The 22,270-nt window shown below is 32.3% G+C and overlaps 1 protein-coding gene across 3 annotated transcripts in view; it reads right to left on the reverse strand.

The window, feature by feature from the left end:
• Window positions 1-22,270, reverse strand: part of LOC146539062 (transcription factor hamlet-like) — a 93,750-nt gene that overhangs the window by 36,589 nt on the left and 34,891 nt on the right. The gene's annotated exons all lie outside the window — the stretch shown is intronic.

Raw genomic sequence — 22,270 nt, forward strand, 5'->3', positions numbered from 1 at the left:
GTCTTTGTCTGTCAGCGGAGTCTGTGGTACAGGTGCCGCGCGCATCGTGGTCTGGTCGCTCTACCTAGACTATATCTACCTATAGGTAGGCTCTATCTACCTATAGGTAGACTCTAGCTACCGGTAGGTAGTCTGTAGGTAGGGAGATAGGTACTTGTGGAAATAAAAAATGCATTAGTTACGGTATTCGATTCACCTTTGATCTCGACTCTACATTTGCTCGTGGTTTTTCATTTCTCAGTATCAGTACTTACCTACTAATAGAATATTTTTCTATTTTATTCTCTTGAAATTTGCTTCTTGTTTTTTTAATATATTTTTTTTTAATATTTTTTTTTAACAATTGTTTGATTATGGAGTTGTTTAATTTGGTTTAATGATTATTTAGTTTATTTTGAGATAGAGTCTATGTCAGTAAAGGCGATGGGTGCAGGTTTGATTGCCACCCGAATAAACATTATTTTCGTTTCTTCACTCTGATAAAATAAATACGGCGTTGAGTTTCGCAAATTTCAAAAATTGAAATTTTACTAGATATTAATTCATAGCAAGCACTATCACGCTAGCAACAGAAAATTTATTGAAAAATTAATTTCAAATCCATTTTTCTGTATCATTCGTGAAGGCGACAATCGCAATTGATTTGCACAGACACGTTTGATAATCGATTCAAATAGATGCAATAATCGATTTCACACTACGTACATTTCAAATCGTAAAACTGTTGAAATGTGCGAACAACGACGTTAAAATTTTGTTTTTTAATGGGATTTTATAGGCACTTGGATGGTTTCCAATTAGATGAATGCAGGTTTGAATCTTGCTATGTTGAAATTTTAATACGTTTTAACCTAATTTGTGTTTCTAATTTTGAAGCAAAGTAAGGACAGGGAACCTGGAAACCTAGTATTAAAACACTCCGTTCCTATTAAGATATATTGTTGCGAAATTCTACAGGCATTGCTTGTTTAATGGCGGAACTTAACGCTGTAGTTTACTTCGACACCAGGCCGAAGAATTAATAATATAATTATTAAGTTTAATATCATTGAGTGGGAATCGAACCAATAGCCTTAGCGTTTAAAGTCACAAGCTTGTGCATCTATGCCACGACTGGCTTCATTGATGCAATCTGTGGATTGATGCAATTGTATATAAAATTTTATTACATCATACGTCGTGCGATTGTAAATACGACAGGTAGTGGGTTCGATTTCGGTTCGAGTACGATTGGGATTGAAGCTGAGAATAAAAATATAAGTAGGTATATCATACGTATGTGGTACCTATTTCTCTATAATGTTCGAAATATTTTTTTAATACAATGAATTACAGTAAAATCATGGCCGCGTATTTACAAGAGGTAAACTAATTACCGTCTACATAGAACAATAATTTACCAACTAAAATTAACATAGTCTATTTCCAGTCAGAATGTGGCAACATTCATATGCAACATGTCTGCATACATATAACATATATATATATATATATGTATATGTATATGTAATATGAAAATTTATTCCTAGTAATATCGCTCTACCGAAATTAGTCTGTGACACAGCACTGCAGCTAAATTATTTAAAATAGCTGTTTGGTGCCATCGTATATCATCATTTGCAACATAATATAGGAGGAACGTAACTACAGTAGTATGTTACGTTGATTCGTGAAGTTTATTACTATAGGTTTTTGGAACAATAATGTATATTTATAGTTTGTATCGTGGTTTATTTGAAAAATGTCTGATATAAATATAAATTATGCAATGTCTCAAAAAAACTGATAATAGAATGTCTCATCTATAAGTTTTCTGTATAGAAAATACGGTACGAAAAATAACGTATTTTTGAGCTTTCATGAATTTCTTTGTAAGTAATGGTAATGTCTCTACAATTCCATTCAATTCTATCGACAAAATAGAAAACCAACCAATTAAAAGTTTCCATAATAATCACAATTTATTACAAAAGAACTCACATAATTATAGCAACGACTCACCTATAATATAACGTTAGTTTATAATGTAGAGAAATCTCATCATGATAAGCGAATTTGCACACCGTGAAGCCATTGCCGTGGTCCGCCATCTTAGGCGGACAAAGGAGTGGCCGGTGGCTGGTTTCTCAATAGAGGTATATCAGCACGTTAGACGTGAATGTAGGACTATAGTTATATATAAGTATCTTGATATAGCACACCTTTTGTTAATATTTAGGTATATATGTAGATTATAGTGTGAATTAATGGTTTTTTTTCTCTTATAACAGGGTAGGCACAAAGACATCCCCATTTTTCGACGCATTTTTGAAGCAATGCGTGTTGGGTGGTGGAACTGAACGTCGCGCCTTTTTACCTTGATACCAGTAGGTACCAGGGCAAAGAAATTAAAGTATTCATAAATAATAATTTATTTTCCCGAGTAGTACCGAATCCACAATCGTCGCATTACAGTCACACGCTTGTGCCCCTACGCCACGATAGAAATTTCCGCTTCACGCTGTAACCCGCACATAGCAGGTTCCCTCTGCCTGCACTATTACGTGCGAAATATAGCCTTATCCTGAAATTAAACATTTACGAGTACCTACTATGAAGTTAATTTCTTTTTTAACAAATTATTTCAAATTATAATCACAACAAAGTCATTGCAGCAATAGATTAATACCTTAAAATAACACCAATCTCAAGACCAATACACCAACATATATAATATATATACTCGTATACCAATACAAATACTTAGCAACCACCCTAAATAAATCCTCTATCGAAACAAACTTAAGGCGTACGAGCAAAGGGATCCCGTTCTGAATTCACAATGACCAGGTACCTACGTGACATATAACTTCGCGGCGACAATTTTATTTGCGGACTTCCCCCCATTTGGCACCTCCTTTTGTTGGGAATTCGTGATAGTCTACCTCTTAGAACAGTACCAATGTGGCAGAAATGCTATCTGAACTTTTATTTTTTTTGTGAGAGACTCACTCAATGCTTCACTCTCTTTTTGTGGATATCAAAAAGTATTTAAGAGTTATAAATGATAGATGGTAATAATAAGCAAAAATAAAAATTGTTTTTTTAGCTTCACGCTGTATCCCGCGCATAACAGGGTAAGCAAAAGGAGTCTGGGAACCTAGTGCCAAAACAAGTTCCTATTAAGGCACTTCTGAATTGAACACAATGAAAGTATTAAATATTTTATTTCCTTGAGTGGGAGTCGAATCCACACCCTTGCTCCAAAACCAGCCTCGATCATTAAATATTATTGAAACTTGCTATGTACGAAAATGTTATCTAATCTAATCTTTATCTCTACACTAGCGGCCCGCTTGCGGTTTCACCCGCGTGAACTATGTTATTATTAATTTCTGTCTCCATGACTACATCCTAGTGACGTCTATGCAAAATTTGAGACTCCTAGCATTTGTAGTAACGAAGTTTCATACAAACTTTCGACCCCAAGACAACCCCTTAGAAGTCGAATATTGCAAATTCCCGTCTTAGCGAGCACCTACGTCCTATAAGTAACTCCTATGCAAAATTTGAGATTCCTAGCACTTGTAGTTTCTGAGATTTCATGATGAGTGAGTGACCTTTCGATTTTATATATATATAGACAATTATCTTATTACTTTACAATTACAAACTAAAATAAAATAAACTGGAAATAACACAAGAAAATCTCAAAAAAAAAACTAAATAAAAAAATACTACATTTGGGTCTTCCATATAACATTTCCTCATCAGAGTTTCCACTACGTAGGTGGAATTCCTGAACAAAAAAGTTCCGCCGAGTTGGTTGGACGTGGCTGTTTATGTTGCCTATTACACTGTAATTCACAATTTAACTGGGTCTCTTGCATGCTAACTAAACTGACTACAACTTTGTGTTGTGTAGAGTTTTTATTAAGTTTTTTAAAGTGTCTTTACTCTCTGTGTACGTAATTAATCTAGTTAGGTATACATATAGCTTGTAGTGACAGATTTTTTTATTAAACTACAGGAAAATTCGGTTATTCCTAGAAGCACTATGTTTTCGTATAGCAATTGAATTAAATAATAAATTAAAAAGAATAATTACCACTTTTAAAACATGATGATGTTTCCGAGATTAGAACGATCGAAAATTTAATTACTCAACCTTGGAGAATGATTGTTGAAAGTGTATTGCAAAATAATTTTTATTCGTTTGATTTCTTGTTCCAGATAATGTAGGAACTTTTTTTAGTTCGATATAACATACAATAAATATATAATTCTTAATATGTAAATTACCCAAAATAAATAGCAACTCTATAGAATGGTCCATAAACAGACATTCAGATTTAACCATTTAACCCACCCCTTTCAATCCCGTTTAAAGAATCGTGTTTAAAATGTCCAATTTAAATTGTTACGATAAAGGGCGTCTAAATCGAAGTGCGATAGCCAGTCCGTGAGCGCCTCCTGGGGCGATCCATCGAATTTATAGAGGTAATAAAATAGCATTAGAGAAACGCGTTCACTCTTCAACATCAAGCACTTATGAGATATCTTTAAATCTATGCTTTTTTACATATACCTATACAATAGCTACATGCGAAATAATAAATTTCAAGAATATTTTTAACACTAAAAAAAATTATGTTTTTGCGCTATATTTCGCACATAGCATGGTAAACAGAGGAACCTAGTGTTAAGACACTATGTTTCCCGATTTCCATCTAATTCTGCAGGAATTGCATGTTGATTTGCGTAACTGAGTGCCGCGTCTTGCGTCGTCACCAGAGCGAGGAATTGGCATATCAAATATTTTATATTCTTGACTGGAAATCGAATCCACGAATGCGGGATTTATCCGGTTAAAATTCTCAACGAAACAGTCAAAGAATAAGACAATAGCTATTTTATTAAAAACAATCCTGAACGTTTTCGTGCCTTAATCAATTTAGAATAACAAAAGCTAACATCAAAATTAAGACTCGATAAGCGTCAGCTAAGACTAGTAAAGTATCATGTCAAATTAAGTAATCGCTATGTAATTGAGCCGGCTATCAGGCCGGGGCTCATCAATCAACCACCCCTTAGCCGGCGCAAGGGATGAGAGGGAACCTTAAATTAATTATTAATTTATTTTTGTAGATATACTGTATACAGTTCTAATGTTAATTTTATTTAGTTCTGTTTATTGATTGTATTGAAAATGTATTATTATTAAATAATTTAATATTTAATTGGGAGCGGTGTGTCATATCGGTTGTTCCCTCTGCCGACATGGAGAAGAAAGAAAGATGCGTGCTTTTACTTGACTTATTATTTAAAGGTATAGAATCGCTAGACTCTACTAACTTGTAGTTCTACGAATAAACCACTTATAGAGTTATCCTGGTTTCTATTTCAGTAATCATTTCCTCGGGTGAGAATCAAATCCAAAACCTACTCCTGCGCCACAATGGAGTTAAATATCTCATTAAATATTCAATATTTAAGTATAAAAATATAATACGAAATATAAGTTGAAATCACAATTTTCAAACTTCAAACTCTACCAAATCAACATCGACAGAGCTTCCCAAACCTTATTAAAAGAATAAGTAGGTAAATATAGAACCGTTAGAGCATTTCCTTACAAAATACCAGTTGCCCCTAGCAAAAATCGAATTGATAACAAACAAAACGACCGGCCTCCACTCAACACAATGGTCCTTCGCAAATTACACGCCACGCCGGCAATTACGCGCGCAACAACAGATACATTTGTATGACAATGATGGAGTTTTTCTGTGAAATATGATATGCTACGTTTATTATAGTGTGTGACTTTACTTATAATAATAATAATAATAATACTTTATTGCACATGAAAAGAAAATATATACATATAATATTTACACAGAAAAAAAAAGAAAGAAAAGAAAAAGAAAAAGAAGGATACATAGGTACTTAAATTAACATGTGCAATGGCGGCCTTATCACTGCAAGTGATCTCTTACAGGCAACCATTAAAAGTGCAGGACTTATGCAAGAAATTATAGTAGTAAGTAGTAGCGCAAAAAGTATTACTTAACAAAGTAAAAAAATATATATAATTAAATAAATAATATATATATATTTATTTAATACAAATACATACAAATATAAAAACATATACACACAAACTACATACATACATACATACATACACATACATACATACATACATAGACACACACATACATACATATTAAAATAATAAGGAAATGTATACATACGTACATATTATGATACTTTATTTTAAATATTGTTCTAAGTAGTAATTTTAGAGCCTACGCTTAAAAATATTTACTGACGGAGATCGTCTAACTTCACCTGGCAGAGCATTCCAGAGTTTTACTGTTTGGACAGTAAAAGAGTCCCCATAGCATTTAGTGTGACATGAGGGGATTTCTAGGAGGTTGTTGTTGCGGGAACGAAGGTGTTGGGAGTGGAGGGCGTTCGACCCCAAGAACTTAAACCGTTCTTTGAGGTACGAAGGAGTGACAGGGTGGTAAAGGATTGTGAAAAGGAGAGTGAGAGAGTGTAATTGTCGTCGGTCTTTTACAGTGAGCCATTTAAGCTGAGTACGGTACTGTGTTACGTGATTAAACTTTCGCAATCCAAAGATAAATCGGATTATAAGATTCTGCATCCGTTCAAGCTTATTTAGTAGTTGTTGAGATAAATCTAAGTAACACGAGTCGGCATAATCAAGTATAGGGAGAAGAAGAGTTTGAGCCAATGAGATTTTAGTCTTTAATGGTAGTAGGTTCTTCCATCTTCTCAAACTTCTTATAGCACAGAAGATCTTACGGCTGAGCTCGGCAATTTGAGGCGACCAAGAAAATGTGCTGTCCATTCTGACTCCTAAGTTCTTGACACTATCACTAACCTCTAAGCAGACATTGTCAAAAAGGATTTGAGGGAGATTTGGTTTTATTTTAAATAACTGCTTAGGATGCCCAAACATACATACATTAGATTTACTTGGGTTAATAGATAGTCCGAACGATTTACTCCAAGAACTAATTAATTGTAAATTGGAATTAATTTCATCTATCGCTCTGGGTGTGTCATTAGCAGGTACCGTCTTATAAATTTGTAAATCGTCGGCGTAGAGATGATAAGGCTTATATTGGAATATGTTTTTTTTTTTGCATTTGTTTTTAAATATTTAATTAGCCATTTTTAGATTTCTCTAGTAGCCATATTATATTTTCAAAATAATAAATATTGTTCATTTATGTTAGATATAAATCCTAAAACCAATACTGCTAATAAAATTAATTCTTCTTAGAGTAAATAATTAAGTTAAAACGTTAATACACACACTAAAACGATATCAATGTGCTTAAAATATTCTAAGTCATTTAAAATAAAAACAAATTATGCAATAAAAAGTTGCATCTTTCTATAACAACACTATTTTTATCTATTTGATAATGCCATATCTGTCAACAACAGCTATGACCTTGTGTCCGGTCTCTCTTAGAATTGATAGCAGCGCGTCCGACCTCACCACCTCGCTTCCTACCGCTTCACGGAATATGAATTTTACAACCGATTCGTGTTAATTTATTAAAAAATAATAATTAATCTATCGTATTGGATGTTATTTCTGTGTATATCGTCATTTCCAGGTTAAAGGTGATGTATTATCGTTGCTTATTAGTAGAATATTTCTACATACATCCCGTTTTATGTCGATCTAAATATCTTATAGTATGCTGTACTCGTAAATCACATAACATGGCTGATTCTAAATAATTTTCATTATTACATTTTGAATTATCCTAAATAAAGGAAGTACTCTGATATTTGATGCAATAGTTTATTTTGCAATAGTTATTAGTAAAATATTATTATTTAATTGATATTTACTATAATCGACTAATAAATTAAATTAGGAAAATATGATAGTATTTTCCTCTGTGTCTGTTTTGGAGGCCGTCTGAACTCTTTTTTCAAAATTAAAAAAAATATGCAACTCAACACACTATGCCACGAAAATTGCGACAGAAAGTGGAGATCACAGTGTATTAACACTAGATTTCCTCTGCCTACCCTGTTGTGCGGGATACAGCGTGAAGCGAAAAAAAACACATTTTCCTCTCAACATATGTTCTTCCTGTTCAATAATACAAAGCACTTTTCAGTTGCAATCCACACTGATAATGGGACCGTCAACCCTGGAAGCGCCCGACTGCGATCTGTCAGCTACGAGAGCGTCAAAGGGGTTTTTGTAAGGCGCGAATTAAATCGATCAGCGGGAGACTTCAGAGGTGACTCGTAATTGTTTGGGAACCGGTTCCATCCTGTTCTTATTTTGTATGTCCAATGAACAGAAGGTATAGCATATATATTGCATATATATAGGTACCTATATAGGTATATATTATATAGTTGCATAAAATAAGCGTTAAAATTGAATGGTGGAAGTTTTACTAATCTGTGCGATGAGTGTGATCAGAACTTTAAAAATCCGGGGGTGATTTTAGTTGTAAGCAAAATAAAAAAATAAATAATTTAGTAATAATTCTTATTCTTATCTTACAGGTTCACGCTGTATCCGTGTTAAGATACACCGTTCCCATAAAGACACTTCCGTTCCTCACTTTCCGCCGGATTTTCGAGGCATTGCGTGTTGAGTAGACGAACTAAACACGTATAAAGTTTCCAAATATAACAAATGGTATATCAATAGTATAATATTGAAGTAGATTTACTAAATTGAAAACTTGATCTTTTGTTTCATTAAAAATCATTCGTAAACAAAATTTCTCTCACGTAAATTGTTTTATTTCGATTTAAATTACAAATCCTCTAAGGGTGTCGGTCTCGTATTGCCCCCGTGCAATCATATAATTACCTTTTCGATAAAATATTGGCAATACAGAAACATGACGTATTTTCCCTTCGTACTTCGTCTCGTCGGGTTCCCGAGAGCCACAACTGTCGATGTCACCTTAATTTACGACTTCCAATTACAAAACTCTCATCCTCCTCAAGTTCCGAAGAAATGAGCTTTATTATCAACGCAATAGAATGTGCAAACAAATTATAAATCAATATTATTTGAATTATTAACCAATTTATAATCGAAACCGTCATGGCGCAGTGGAATATCGTTGAATGTAACGCTAAAACGTAGCGTTACATTCAAACGTTATATTATGGGTTCCATCTTCACGAGGGTATGATTACATTTGGGTAAGAGAGGGGATGATAGACAAAAGGCAGTGACGAGCTCCTCCATTTTAGGTACAATATATAAAAACTAATTAAAACAAAAACGACAACATTTAAAAACAATATTTTAGAACAAAACTAAGATCGTAAAAACAACTATAAAAGTGAACTACTAAATGATAATATATTTAATGACAGCACCCAGTTTCCCGTAATTAAAACTGTTTGTGCATACAAAAAAGTGATGATTGTAAGCCAGTGCCGTTTCCTGGTGGGTGACCCCTGACTCGTGATACTAGTGTAATCCCACTAATTAAATATAAAACAGGCTATTGTTATCAATTATATATGTGCGTTGTTTTACTATAAATATAACACTTGAAAGTCTAATTATGTTTATACTGTCATTATATTAAAATAATTCCTGAATAAATCATTACATTCGAAATTTTGCTTTGCGTAAAACGTACTTCAAGCAGAGGGAACCTAGTACTAAGAAACTTTGCTCCCCTCTTTCCGCGGATTTCTTGAGGTGTCTAGAGTTAACGCCGGCTTTGCCTCGACACCAGAGTAAGAAATGAAGATATGAAATACTTAATTTCGAGTGGAGATCGAACCCATTACCTGTCACGTTTACATTCCCACTCTGAGCCATTACTGGCCTCAATTTGGATATAATTAAAATTATTTGATAAAGACAGTGCTCGCTCAGCACAAAGATATTATTAAACTGCCAGAGACCGGTTTTATTTGTAAAATAAAAATGACTTGACGAGGGTTTGCCATTAATTTCGGCGACAATGTGATAAATAATAAGAGAGGTGTAATGCGGGGGCGGCGCCCCTCTAAAGCGTTGCTCTGATGGGCTGGTTTTGAAGTTTTGACGGCTCACATCCTAATTTTCTTTCTGACGGCGTTATCCCCGACACGATTCCATAAGTTTCGCTTTGTGGCGATATTTTCAATTTCAAACTTTTTTTTTATAAATATAAGTATGGAGCTTTAAAAGAAAGAATAAGGAAAAGAGGGGAAAGCTCAATTGCTTATAGCTTCTTTCTCATAGACAGGTACGAACTAAATATACCTATCTACCAATATTGCTTTAGTAAAATATTAATTTCCAACAACCAAATTAGATTTAAATCTTAATATTAAGACAGATATTTCTAACTAAAATTATTTAATACAAAATGGCATATTACTATACATCTATTCGTATATACATTTCGTTCTGTAAACAAAGCTATTGATCCCAATAATTCAATTAGAGCCAGAATATCAAAGCGACAGTTCGATTGTACAATATCAAAGAACGTCAACCGCACACACGAATCGACGTAACAAGATTTGTGGGACATGCATTCAATATGGTCAAAATACCCACCATTTTACCTATAATAATATACATATAATAGTTTACTATTTTATAACTTTAAAATTGTGTTCATCAGCTTCACGCTGAATCCCGCACATTAGGCAGAGGGAACCTAGTGTTAATACACTCCGTTCCCAATTGCGTGTTGAGTGCCAGAGCGAAGACATGAAAATATTAATGAATATTTTATTCCCTCGAATGAGAATCGAACCCACTACTTACGCGTTACAGTGACACCCTTGTGCCCCTATGCCACGACAGCATAATTAATTTCATTAAATGACATTACAATTTAGAGCTACTATTTTACAAATTCCTTCTTGCATAATAGATTATATGTTATCTTATTTCAGTATTTTTCTTTCCATGAGAGAATAAAACACATTATTTTTCTTTGTCGTCTTAACAGAGATATCAATATTTATAATATGGGTTCGATTCCTGCTGCATTATTATGAAATTATAGAACTTTAATATAGTTCCCGGCGTTTTGACGACGATAAAGTGCGAAAATAATTAAAAATTATTGCAAATTATTTGGTCTTGTCTACAGTCGTACAAATAACCTATTGCGAAATTAAAGGAACATACCAATTTACACTTCCGTAAGATAAATGTCGACAATATTAAAAAATAAAACTCCTTAAACCTTTTAAAAATCAATAAATAACAACTAAACGCAAAATCAATAAGCAGAAGAGATATTGAAACACATTTGGCATACAGTAAATCAAATTTAAATTGAACTTGGCGATTCATGGCGGCGCGTGATCCGTGAAAAATTGCTTATTTTAAAACGATATTTCGACGCTCTTTCCATAGGGTGGCATCGTGTCAGGGCACTGTGCTGCATGGAAATTAAATTGTTATTTTTAAAAAAAAACGAGGCCGTCGCGGCACAGCGGTTCAAGGGTGTGAATGTAACGCGACGGTTGTGGGTTCGATCCCCACTCGAGGAAGTGAAATATTTATTTACGTTTACATTTCCATTTCTTCGCTCTGATTTCGAGCAATGCCTCTAGAATTCGACAGAAAGTGGAGAACGGAGTGTCACAGTAGGTTCCGTATTTCTACCCTGCAGTGTGCGGGATACAGCGTGAAGCTGATAAAAAAAACAGGAACAAGGCCCAGACTATGCGTTGATATTACATATGTTATACTAAAAGTATGTTAGTCGGTTACCATTAAACTTTATTATCTCTAAAATATTATAAAATAAATAAGTAAAATTTGGTGTAACTCTTAGTTTCAAGATAAATAGATAATTGAAAATATTAATTATTGTATAAATATTATCATATATTTCAAGTTATTTAACATGAACTGTCGTAAATAGTATTTATTTATAGACCAAACAATTTAAATAAAAAACCGACGAAAAACTAAACTTTTTCTCATATGTACCTATATAAAGGTAAACTATGAGCAATGTTAGAACTAAGAATTGATATTTAAAAGTAAGTAATATAAAATTATCTTCAGGACTATAAATAAAGTAAATTGGTTATGGGGAATCCCATTCGTCACATCTACATAATAAACACCCAGATAAAACCAGTTACAATTTATCAATTACCTAGTACAAATTACATATCTATAGGTATATTAAATAAAATTTACTAATCTGATAATACAATATTTATCATAATTTGAAATACCCATCACGTTATATTTGTTATGATATTATCTTTATTTATACGTAGCAAAAAATCCAAAGATAAATTAAGTTTATTAAATTGATTATTATAATTTATCTTGTTCAAATTATTTATTTAAATACAATAATCTATCAAAATAAACAGGTATAGGTATAACAAGAAATTTATTATAATATTTTTAATAATATTATAGTATAACAAGAAATTTATTATAAAATTTATTATTTTTAAAGTAAGGACAAAGTATGGACAATTTCATTAAATTTAAAAAAAAATTTAGACCTGTCATCTATCGTATGCAAAAATTACAACTGTAGGTACCCTACATAAATGTGACGTCACAGTTTCTTGTGTTTTCTTATTATCTATATAGATTAAAAACGGATATTCGTACATATTATGCAAATCATGTTAGATTTTAAAGTTATGAAAGTTTTTATATATAAAATATAACTAAAAAAAAGTATTATTAATTTCTATAAGTAAAAATAATATTTATAAAATCTTAAGTTTGCTATGAATCGATATTATCGACCCCAAGCATAGTTATCGTCATCTGCCTTCAAATTATCGTAATTATAAACCACGGGCCTACTTCAAAACTCTCAGGTTGCTGTCCAAATATACGTTGGGGTCCGTTACGATTCTTGCAATCAAAAGAATTCAATCCACGAACTTGGGTTCCATATCTATTCTTTACTTCCCCTGCTTTGGAAAAAAAATGTCACACGAAATTCTATCTTATGAAAGGATAATAGAGTCGTATTTGTTTAATATGTTTCAAAAACATTATTGAAAGTCGAGAGTTTAGCAAAGAAAATCATCAATAAACAAAAGTATATTTAAATTAATGCCCCACATCTCAGTTGTGTCCGATTCAACAGAGTGTTCTCTAAACAGTTTACTATTATTTATTATATTATATATTTGTAAATAATTAAAATAATTAAAAATATTTGCAGTAAAAGTACTACGGAAATATAAACTTTAGAAAATTTTGTAGATATAATAAAATAAATTAATTTAAATAACAAATGAATTATAAAATTATTAGGTAATTGTATTACGCTGAATTAATTTCCCAATCAAAATTAACTCGATTTATATCCTTTAAAGTTAGAACACCGTTTACATTGCTAAACAATACAAAACTTGATAAAGTCCTTGAAGTAATAAAAGCGAGCAGACATTTGTGCGAGGTCGCGACGGAGAATCGAATCCGCTTTCACAATTGTTCTTACTCTTACTATTTGTTCTTGCCAACCAGGGGAGTTACACAAAGGATGTCCTGATAAAAATATTCGATAACAGTTCATTTATTAAATTGGTCCATTTCTCTTGGGAAGCTGCTTCAAGTTTTATTAAATGTTTTAGTATTAGTTTGATTTTTATTCTTATTAAATATATGAATATTATATTTGGGTTGGCTATGTTAAATTAATTACAAGGGCATGTATCATTGACAAATATTATAATTTTATGCGTGTAAAATCTTAGCAAAAAAACCGTTAACCTACGCCTTTTTTTTTACATATACCCACATTTATAAAAATTTCATTTCTTTCATTTTTTTTTTATGGAAAAAATTTTTTTTTTCGGAATCTGCGAATTTACGCAAGTCTTTGTGATGAATTTCGCACGGTTCGTTATGACAATCGGGGTGTCAAAGTTTATTTGAATGCTTTACTAATTTCGGTTTCTAAGGCCCTTCCAATGACAATGTCATTGGCATCTCAGAAAAAATGTATCTCCGTCTACCTGTCTCTATTGAGACATCAAAAGGGTTGATCCCTTTCCTTGACCTTTGACTCGAAGGGTTATTTTTTCTGTAAAATGTATGAAATTCACAGATATATCTAATTAAAGCCAATTGTTGAAATTTAACTCATCTCTATCTTTTTTAAAAATTGTTATAAGATTTATTGAGTATTATAGCGACGCTATCGCAACGTCGTTGATATTATTTATTTCTGAGAACGAATAATTAATTTTCCATTTTATAATATAAAAAAGAAGAAAACTACTAACAATAGTATATGGTACTGTAACAAATATATAATAAAATATATACACTATACATATGTATGTTTCGCTGGTCTTTGTGTATAGAAAAATCTTTGAATACATCTAAAGGTTAAGAATTATATTATTCTTCACGGACTTGTTGACTGCCCAAATAACATAGACATTAAAGGCATAAGTTGAAAGCACACCCACTGAGATCCATAGGTGTTCTGATTTCATATTTAAACTATTATAGAGGTACAGAAAAATAAACCTTACTTATAATAAAATACAGTGGAATTTACAACGGTTGAAAATGGCAAATTTTGAAGCCGCAGGGCGTATCTGTTTTGTCAAACTAGTCATGTGAATAATTCTTCACAAATCCTTTTAGTGATTATCATTTAAATGATAATAAAAGTCAAGATCTAAGGGGCTGCGAGAATGCCGGGAATATAATAACCTCTCATAAGTATATACATACATGATCAAGCCTTTGTTTGCCAGAGAAATGATTATGGATTCGAAAATGATTGGATTCAATTCATATTTAACGCGGTCGTTAGTGGTTGTGTTAGAATTTAATATAATGACATATGGACCGTTTATTTTGAGAGTGGTGTAAGTCCATTTTCTTTTGTTTCGAAAAAAATAAAGGTTAGTATGTCGATGATTATGCAATTTCATTTACCGACCGATTTTAAGTTGTTCAAAACATGAGTTTTTTTTGAGAAATTAAACACGGACAGCTATATATACAAAAATGACATTAAATTAAGCATGAATTACGTGATAGCTCATTTTTCTCAAAAATGGACTTACACCACTTTCAAAATAAACGGTCCATATAATATTAAACCTAATTTGGTATATAATTTAATATTTAATCAGCTTCACGCTGTATCTCGCATATAGCAGGGTAGGTACAGGCCTATTGCTAAAACACTGTATTTCCCACTTTTCAACGATTTTTTCGAGGCATTGAGTGTTGAGTGGCGAAACTCTACGCCGCATTTTTGCCTTGGTACCAGAGCGATTAAATCAAAATATTAATAAATAATAATTTATTCCTCCGAGTGGGGATCGAACTAACGACCTCGCTCTACAGTCACCGCGACAGCCCATTTAAAATTAATTAATTTAAAATTTAATTAAAATTAATTTAAAATTTTACCCTAAAATACTAAAATATTTACCATTCTTTAAATAGGCACGTTTAATTATATAGCGAGGTTAGTACTAGCAGATATCAAAGATCAACTCCCACCGCCCACTCGCGTAGACACAGATCGATTTGTGGCTACAAGTGACAAAGTTTTTCAAGATGGCGCAGGGGGTTGGGGGGTAAGTAGGGGGTTGGGGGTTGGGATGCTCATATTTTTTACTGTCGTCAGGGTGAGCAGTGGAGCCGATCGCTACAGAGCTCTCCACTTGGCCTCTTAAAAGCAGTCTCTAAGGGACGGTTCTGATATGCGCCTATATGGGTAGGTAAGTGTCTGTAAAGTTAAGGGTAGGCTTTGACTTCTTGCCTTGGTTGAGTATGGGGGGAAAGCATGCGCGTTTGATGTTACATATGTAATGTTTTCTTATTTAATTGTGGAAATTCATATATCAATGATTATATGAGTGTTTCAAGTAACGTAGACTTTAAAAAAATATTTAGAAAAATATGCCAATCAAAAAAAACTAAGCGAAGTTGACGCTTGTTGAAGCTGATGCCGATTATTGCGGAAACATATAATTAAAGGTAAAAGGCAGAATAAATAATATTTAGAATATATATGTGTAAAGGTGCTCCCAATAGAAAATAGTCTCTATGAAACTAGAAAGTAAAGTTATATTTAATTAAAAAAATACTTGAAATAAAAAATTAATGATAAGAACATAGAAAATATATAAATTTATTTAATATACTAGAATTACTATGTACATATTTGCGTATTTTCAATTTCTATGTAATTTGAATCGCATATAAAATGCATCGCTTAATAACTTTTGCAGTACTGAGTCAACATGTATATAGAATATAGATAATGTGTATCTGTTTGTATTACGGCGAGTCGAAGGTAAACTTCCTATGGCCGTGTTTACTGCGAGATAAACGGTTGTAATTGAAAAATATGTACATGTTTTTTTAATAATAAGGAATTAAATTATATAATTAGGTATATCCATATATGTATGGGATCCACCCATGCATCATCCTATTATATGTACCTATGGGAAAATATCATTTTTGTAACGTTTTTCCATACAAATAATAGGATATATGGGAAATATTTTATTTATTATCGTTCGTATTGTCAGTTTTTCTTTTCAATTACCGTTATTCCAATCGTTTTTTTCTTTAATTTCACAAAAGCATTTTTTAAAGGGTAACAAATTAAAACATTTAGAAATTATATTGTGTAGAGTATTGAGCAGATTAAATTAAACACATACCTATATACAAAAATATCAACTAAAACTTAGTAGATATTTCCACGATAAAAAGTTACCTTTAAAGTTAATTAAAAATTTAAACACCAAAAACGAACTTGCGACCTTCTACCAGTGGCTCCCAAATATAGCTATGTACACAATCCGTAGCGTACTTGAAATTAATTTCACATAGCCCCGAGGTATATGGGGTGCGGTACATCCCGGTACACCAGCAGTGGTCAGACACGTGCTCTGATAATCATATTTAACTTAATATTAATAGCTAAAGGCTGATTAAATGTATTCTTGGGATAATATTAAAAAATATATGTTTAAAATTTTTAATTAAGCTAAATTTATCATCGTAAGCTTATTACTTTTTCTAACTCTCTTATTAAACTTATTATTGAAAATCATTTACTCAAGTGCATAACCATATCGGCCAATTGCTAGATTTTTTTATAGCCTACATAGAAAGGTAGGCAATGGGAACCTAGTGTTAGGACACTCCGTTCTCCTTTTTTGAGGCACTGTGTGTTGCAAAACTCAACGCCGCGCTTTTGCCTTGCACCAGAGGGAAGAAATGGAAATATAAAAAAAATATCTTAATAATTAGATTCAAAATAGTCTCTAATTAATATTTTTTTCTGAAAACGCCTTATTATTAGACAATATCATAGACAAAGGTACCAAGAAGCTCGTATCAATATGCAAGCATTACTCGTCACAATTTAATATCTTGATTAATACCCAGGTTTTACCAATCACTTCGTAAAAAGATTCTAGGCCGCTAATATTTTATTAATAATTGATTTAGTTTTTTACTTTTGTTTAAGGGAAATTTGATTAAAGCTGACGCGTTTAATTATTATTTCATAGTTTTTATCCATTATTTGTTTAATATGAGTTGAGAAAGTCCCCTCATAGTTATATAGTACAAAAAGTCATTATATAATAATGACTTTTTGTTAATGTTATTTAAAATATTATCTTTACTTGTAAATAAAATTGAAGTGTATATCTGTGTTTTGAAAATAACCATGTTTTTGTCAGTGCCTGTAATTATTTCCACCATACTAAAAGTTTTTGAAATATGAAGTACTATTGGTTAATTAAAAAAAATATAATTTTAATTATGGGATATAAAGTGAATTTATACAACTTTAACTATCTATAAAATAGAATAGAATATACTTTATTGCACACATATAAAGAAATATATAGAAAGAACAACATAAATAAAAATTAAAGTAAAACACATATGCAAAGGCAGTCTTATTGCTAAGCAATCTCTACCAGACAACCTTTGAAACATTACGGATAAATTGTAATGAGGAGATGTGGGGCAACGCAATGAACGGAACGGAATATCTATATATTAATTGACACTTGAAAATTATTAACATCATTCCATATAATAATATCCTATTCTGAACAACAAGCTACCAACCAAGCTTATCAAAAAATATCTTATCAGATTGGAAAAGCCCTATAATTAATAAACATTTCCTTCCAACTTCCATGATTGTATACATATAACACTTATATAAGATAAGTGGCACACTTAGCACAGCTTCTAACATTATTCAATGTTTCAAAGAAATACAATAATATCGTTTGTTTATACGTTTGTTTGAACGAACGATTGCGCAAACATCGACCTAATAATAATAGTGAATTATAGAAAATAGAATATTATCACTCTCCATGCACTCGAACACTACAAAGGGGGTCTAAAACAAAAAGAACAAAAGGAGAAAACAATAGTCACAGTTTAATATGAGAGTTTTCCATTGTCCGGACATGGGAAGACCTCTTGTGCAAATGAAATCATTGAAATAGAAGCGTATTTTTATTTAAACGATTCATAGTATTTCTGTATAGTTGGTTATTGTTTACTGGTTATATAAAATCGGTAATAACCAGGTGATAAAGTTGTTCTTGCAATATTTTCTCACTAAAAAACATAAAATAGTATAACGTCTTTAGAAAGTGTGATAGAATTTGTTTAGAATTTTATTTAGGATAAAATATATATTAGTAAAATGTTTTTTTATTTGTCTGTTCCGATAAATGTAATAGTTTTTTTTATACAGTAGGTAAACATAGTAAATTTTACTCATAGCAAAGAATGCTTATATACACAGTATTTTGTTTTTCGATAGTAAGTAAAGTACAATATGTGTAGCTCAAATTCATATGATAATATCAAAATAATGTATACTTATCTTTAAAAATAAATTAAAAATCAACTTCACGCTGTATCCCGCACACATCAAAGAAGGCAGAGGGAGGAGTGTTAAGACACTCTGTTCCTCACTTTCTACCGAACCCTGGAGGCATTGCATGTTGAGTGGCAGACAACGTCGCCCTTTGTCTCGACACCAGAGCGAAGAAATGAAAATATAGATTAGTGGAGACCTTCTCTTCTCTTCTTCGAAATCTTTGCAAACATCTTTAATGCAATTTCATAGTAGAATATTACCTCGAATTAGTCAAAGAGTGCAACAAGCATAAATGCATTCATAGCGACATCAAACGCCTACGGAGGATATCTAAATATGCGAATCCTATTAAATCAAATATAGCCATCCAATCAGTGGTTGAATGTTTCAATGCATTTATGCAGTTGTTATGACGGCTGAGAGCAGATTTGCAAACTACATTCTTATATTTACTGCCATAAGCTAATTAAACTGTAAGGTTTTCTTAAAATAGTCTTTTAAGCCCTCTTAGGATTAATATATTTATTTTTAGAGTTTAAGGTTACGTTGTGATCGAATGACACCAGAGAAAGAAAACGAGAAGAGAGAAAACGAATGCCAGAATATTGTGCAAGTAATGTGCCGTCAATTTTCCGGGAAAGCTGTCAAAATGGATCCGGTTCCCCTTCGAATTGATAAAATAGCTCGCCCACAAAACGCCAAAACGATATAAAAATTTACAAAAGGCGCTCTCAACGGCTCTCGACGTAAACGCTTTAACTATGTCCCAACCCCATACTTCAGGATTGCTCACTCCACTTGTCTCCAAAAACCCGTGAATATTCCATTGGATTCTGTATCCAATGACGGGGCAGAAAGAACCAGCTTCGCGTGGAACGATCGAGATAATGATGGCACTTGAACCGATGGCTCAGTATAGCTTCTAATTGGTGGTAGTCCTCATGCAAAACTGTTGCACGCGCCACCCCTATATACAAACATTGAGTGGATTTTTAAATACATTACCTAAGCTTTAAAACCATATTATGGAATCATTTACATTTATATAATTTGTTTAAAGCAGATAATTCAATTTTTCCCCAGCTTGAACTATTTTCATAACCACATCAAAGAACATGACTGTCGAAATAAACGTCACATTTTTATACTTATAATTACTAGTTGACCCGAACGCGGCTACGCCCGCTTGAACTATACGAATATTTATTAATTATATTTATGAAATTATTTAGCAGTTTTCAATAGAGAGATGCGTTAAGCAAGCTCATTTTGGGTGACATTTTCTAATAACAAACTTTTGCAAATCGTTGCTTAGCAACGGTCGCATAGTGACGGTTATTAACATGGCGGAATAAATTACATGTCAAATTAATAAATATTTTAATATATTGGAATATATCGATAATATATGAGAAAAATAGGTATCCTATGTTCATCCCGAGACCCTCAAGTAACTCTATATGAGTATTTTATCACAATTAAATTAGCGATTTGGCCCTGATTGCGTAAAAGACAGACAGACAGAGTAACTTTCGAATTTATAATATAGGTATAGATTAATTTTATCATAATATTTTGGGAGATTCCAGTGGGCTTTCCAAAGAAAAAATCCCAAAACTATCTTATCATAACAATGAAGGTTAATTCAATAAAATCAATTAAGTCATTCTCAAGTAATCATCCTTTCAACATGCGACAATTGATTTGTATTTATATAGATAGCGATACACTAACAGGAATATCGATCGATTTTTTATCGCACGATTGTCACTTGTATCTACGCCGATATCTTGTATTTGTAGTGTAGAGAAATTGTGAAGTTTAAGGAAATTTAGTACACTCTTTGTATAATTTTTACGCGGGTTTTTACAATGTCGGCCTTTTTTTTGACTCTCCTACTACCTTCCTGGAGTGCCTCTGAGATTTTATATAGAAGAATACACCGATATCTGTTTTTTTAATTTTGCCTTACTTAAAAAAAATAATAAAATATTTCTAAATAACATTTTTAATAATGACTACAAAAAATACCGAATCAATGGTTTTTTTGGCAAAGTCATCATTAAAAACATTATTGCGAAATATATTTGTGGTGATATATGAAGATAGACATAGGTATAAGGCTGAGGAATTGTATTCGAAAACATAACTTTTTTATTACAAAAAAATCTTCAAATATATATATTCTTTTCCTTTTGCTCTAAGCTCGTTGAATTACCGGGAAAGAAGCTAAAGATATGAGAATAAGCAATTTCTGCTACTAACATTTAAAACAAAAATGTATTTCAGAATAAAAAACAACTACACTACAAACACAACAAAATCTAACAAAAAGCAAAAAATATAATAAATTCTAAAGACAATTCCTTCCATCTAAAGATATTCCGTTTGCCATCGCACTCAATCAGTTTATCGACACCAGGCGTGCCGCGCGGCGCATTCCGGCCGCGCCGACCCGCGACCGCGCTTTACGACACCATTAATGACATACGAGTACGTAACGACCGGGAAGAGAATCGATTCTAGACCCGTTTTACTATCGAATACCAACGTCGATATCGATATTTACATAGTGCAACCATATTTCATTTATAACTACCGATCACCGACTAGTGGGAAAGTGGGGAACGGAGTGTGGAACCTAGGAACCTGGTGTTAAAACACTTCGTTCTCATTAAGAGAACGAAGTTGTGTGAACGAACGAACATGTGTGTTGATTGGCGGAACGTTACCAGAGGTCCTTATCGAATTTGAAGTAGATATCGTCATATGACAAAATACATTTTATCAGTACGTAGAAGCTCAATAACAAATAATTATGGCTTCACCTGCCGCTACGTCACTTATCTATTTATCGAAAGATTACAAGGATATTCCCAGATAGGGAATTCCGTTCTAGATATTACACATATCTAAATTTGACATAAAGAGATGATATAACTGTATAGAAAACAATCCAATTTGTACAGAAATCCGATTATAGGCATTGATTGATTTAGAGCACTGCACAGCACATAGAATTTTATTAAGAATAAAATTCAGGAAACTTAATTATAATTAAACCCTGACAATCTAATAAAGTAATTGTTTTGATTTGATTGTTTTTTTTCTATTATTACAAAATATCATATTATTACAGTTAGTTGACGGCTGCCAAATAGCCTAAAGAAGCGATTATCTGAACTTTCAAAAGATAATTTATCTTTTCCTTAAGGTAGTGCTAGAGTCGAAGCTTCCGAAACCATTTTAGTGTCAGGCCACTGTCCTCAAGCGGATATCCGTAAAGAAATATAAACTCTATACTACAACGTAGGATATATTAACTAATGATTCCTAGATAATCCCTAGTGAATGTGAGACGTGTGTGACAACCGAAGAAGCAATGAGCATTTGAAAGA

Source organism: Heliconius melpomene, chromosome 5 (assembly GCF_056956725.1).
Source record: "Heliconius melpomene rosina isolate 202511_hmr_F chromosome 5, ASM5695672v1, whole genome shotgun sequence".
NCBI lineage: Eukaryota > Metazoa > Arthropoda > Insecta > Lepidoptera > Nymphalidae > Heliconius > Heliconius melpomene.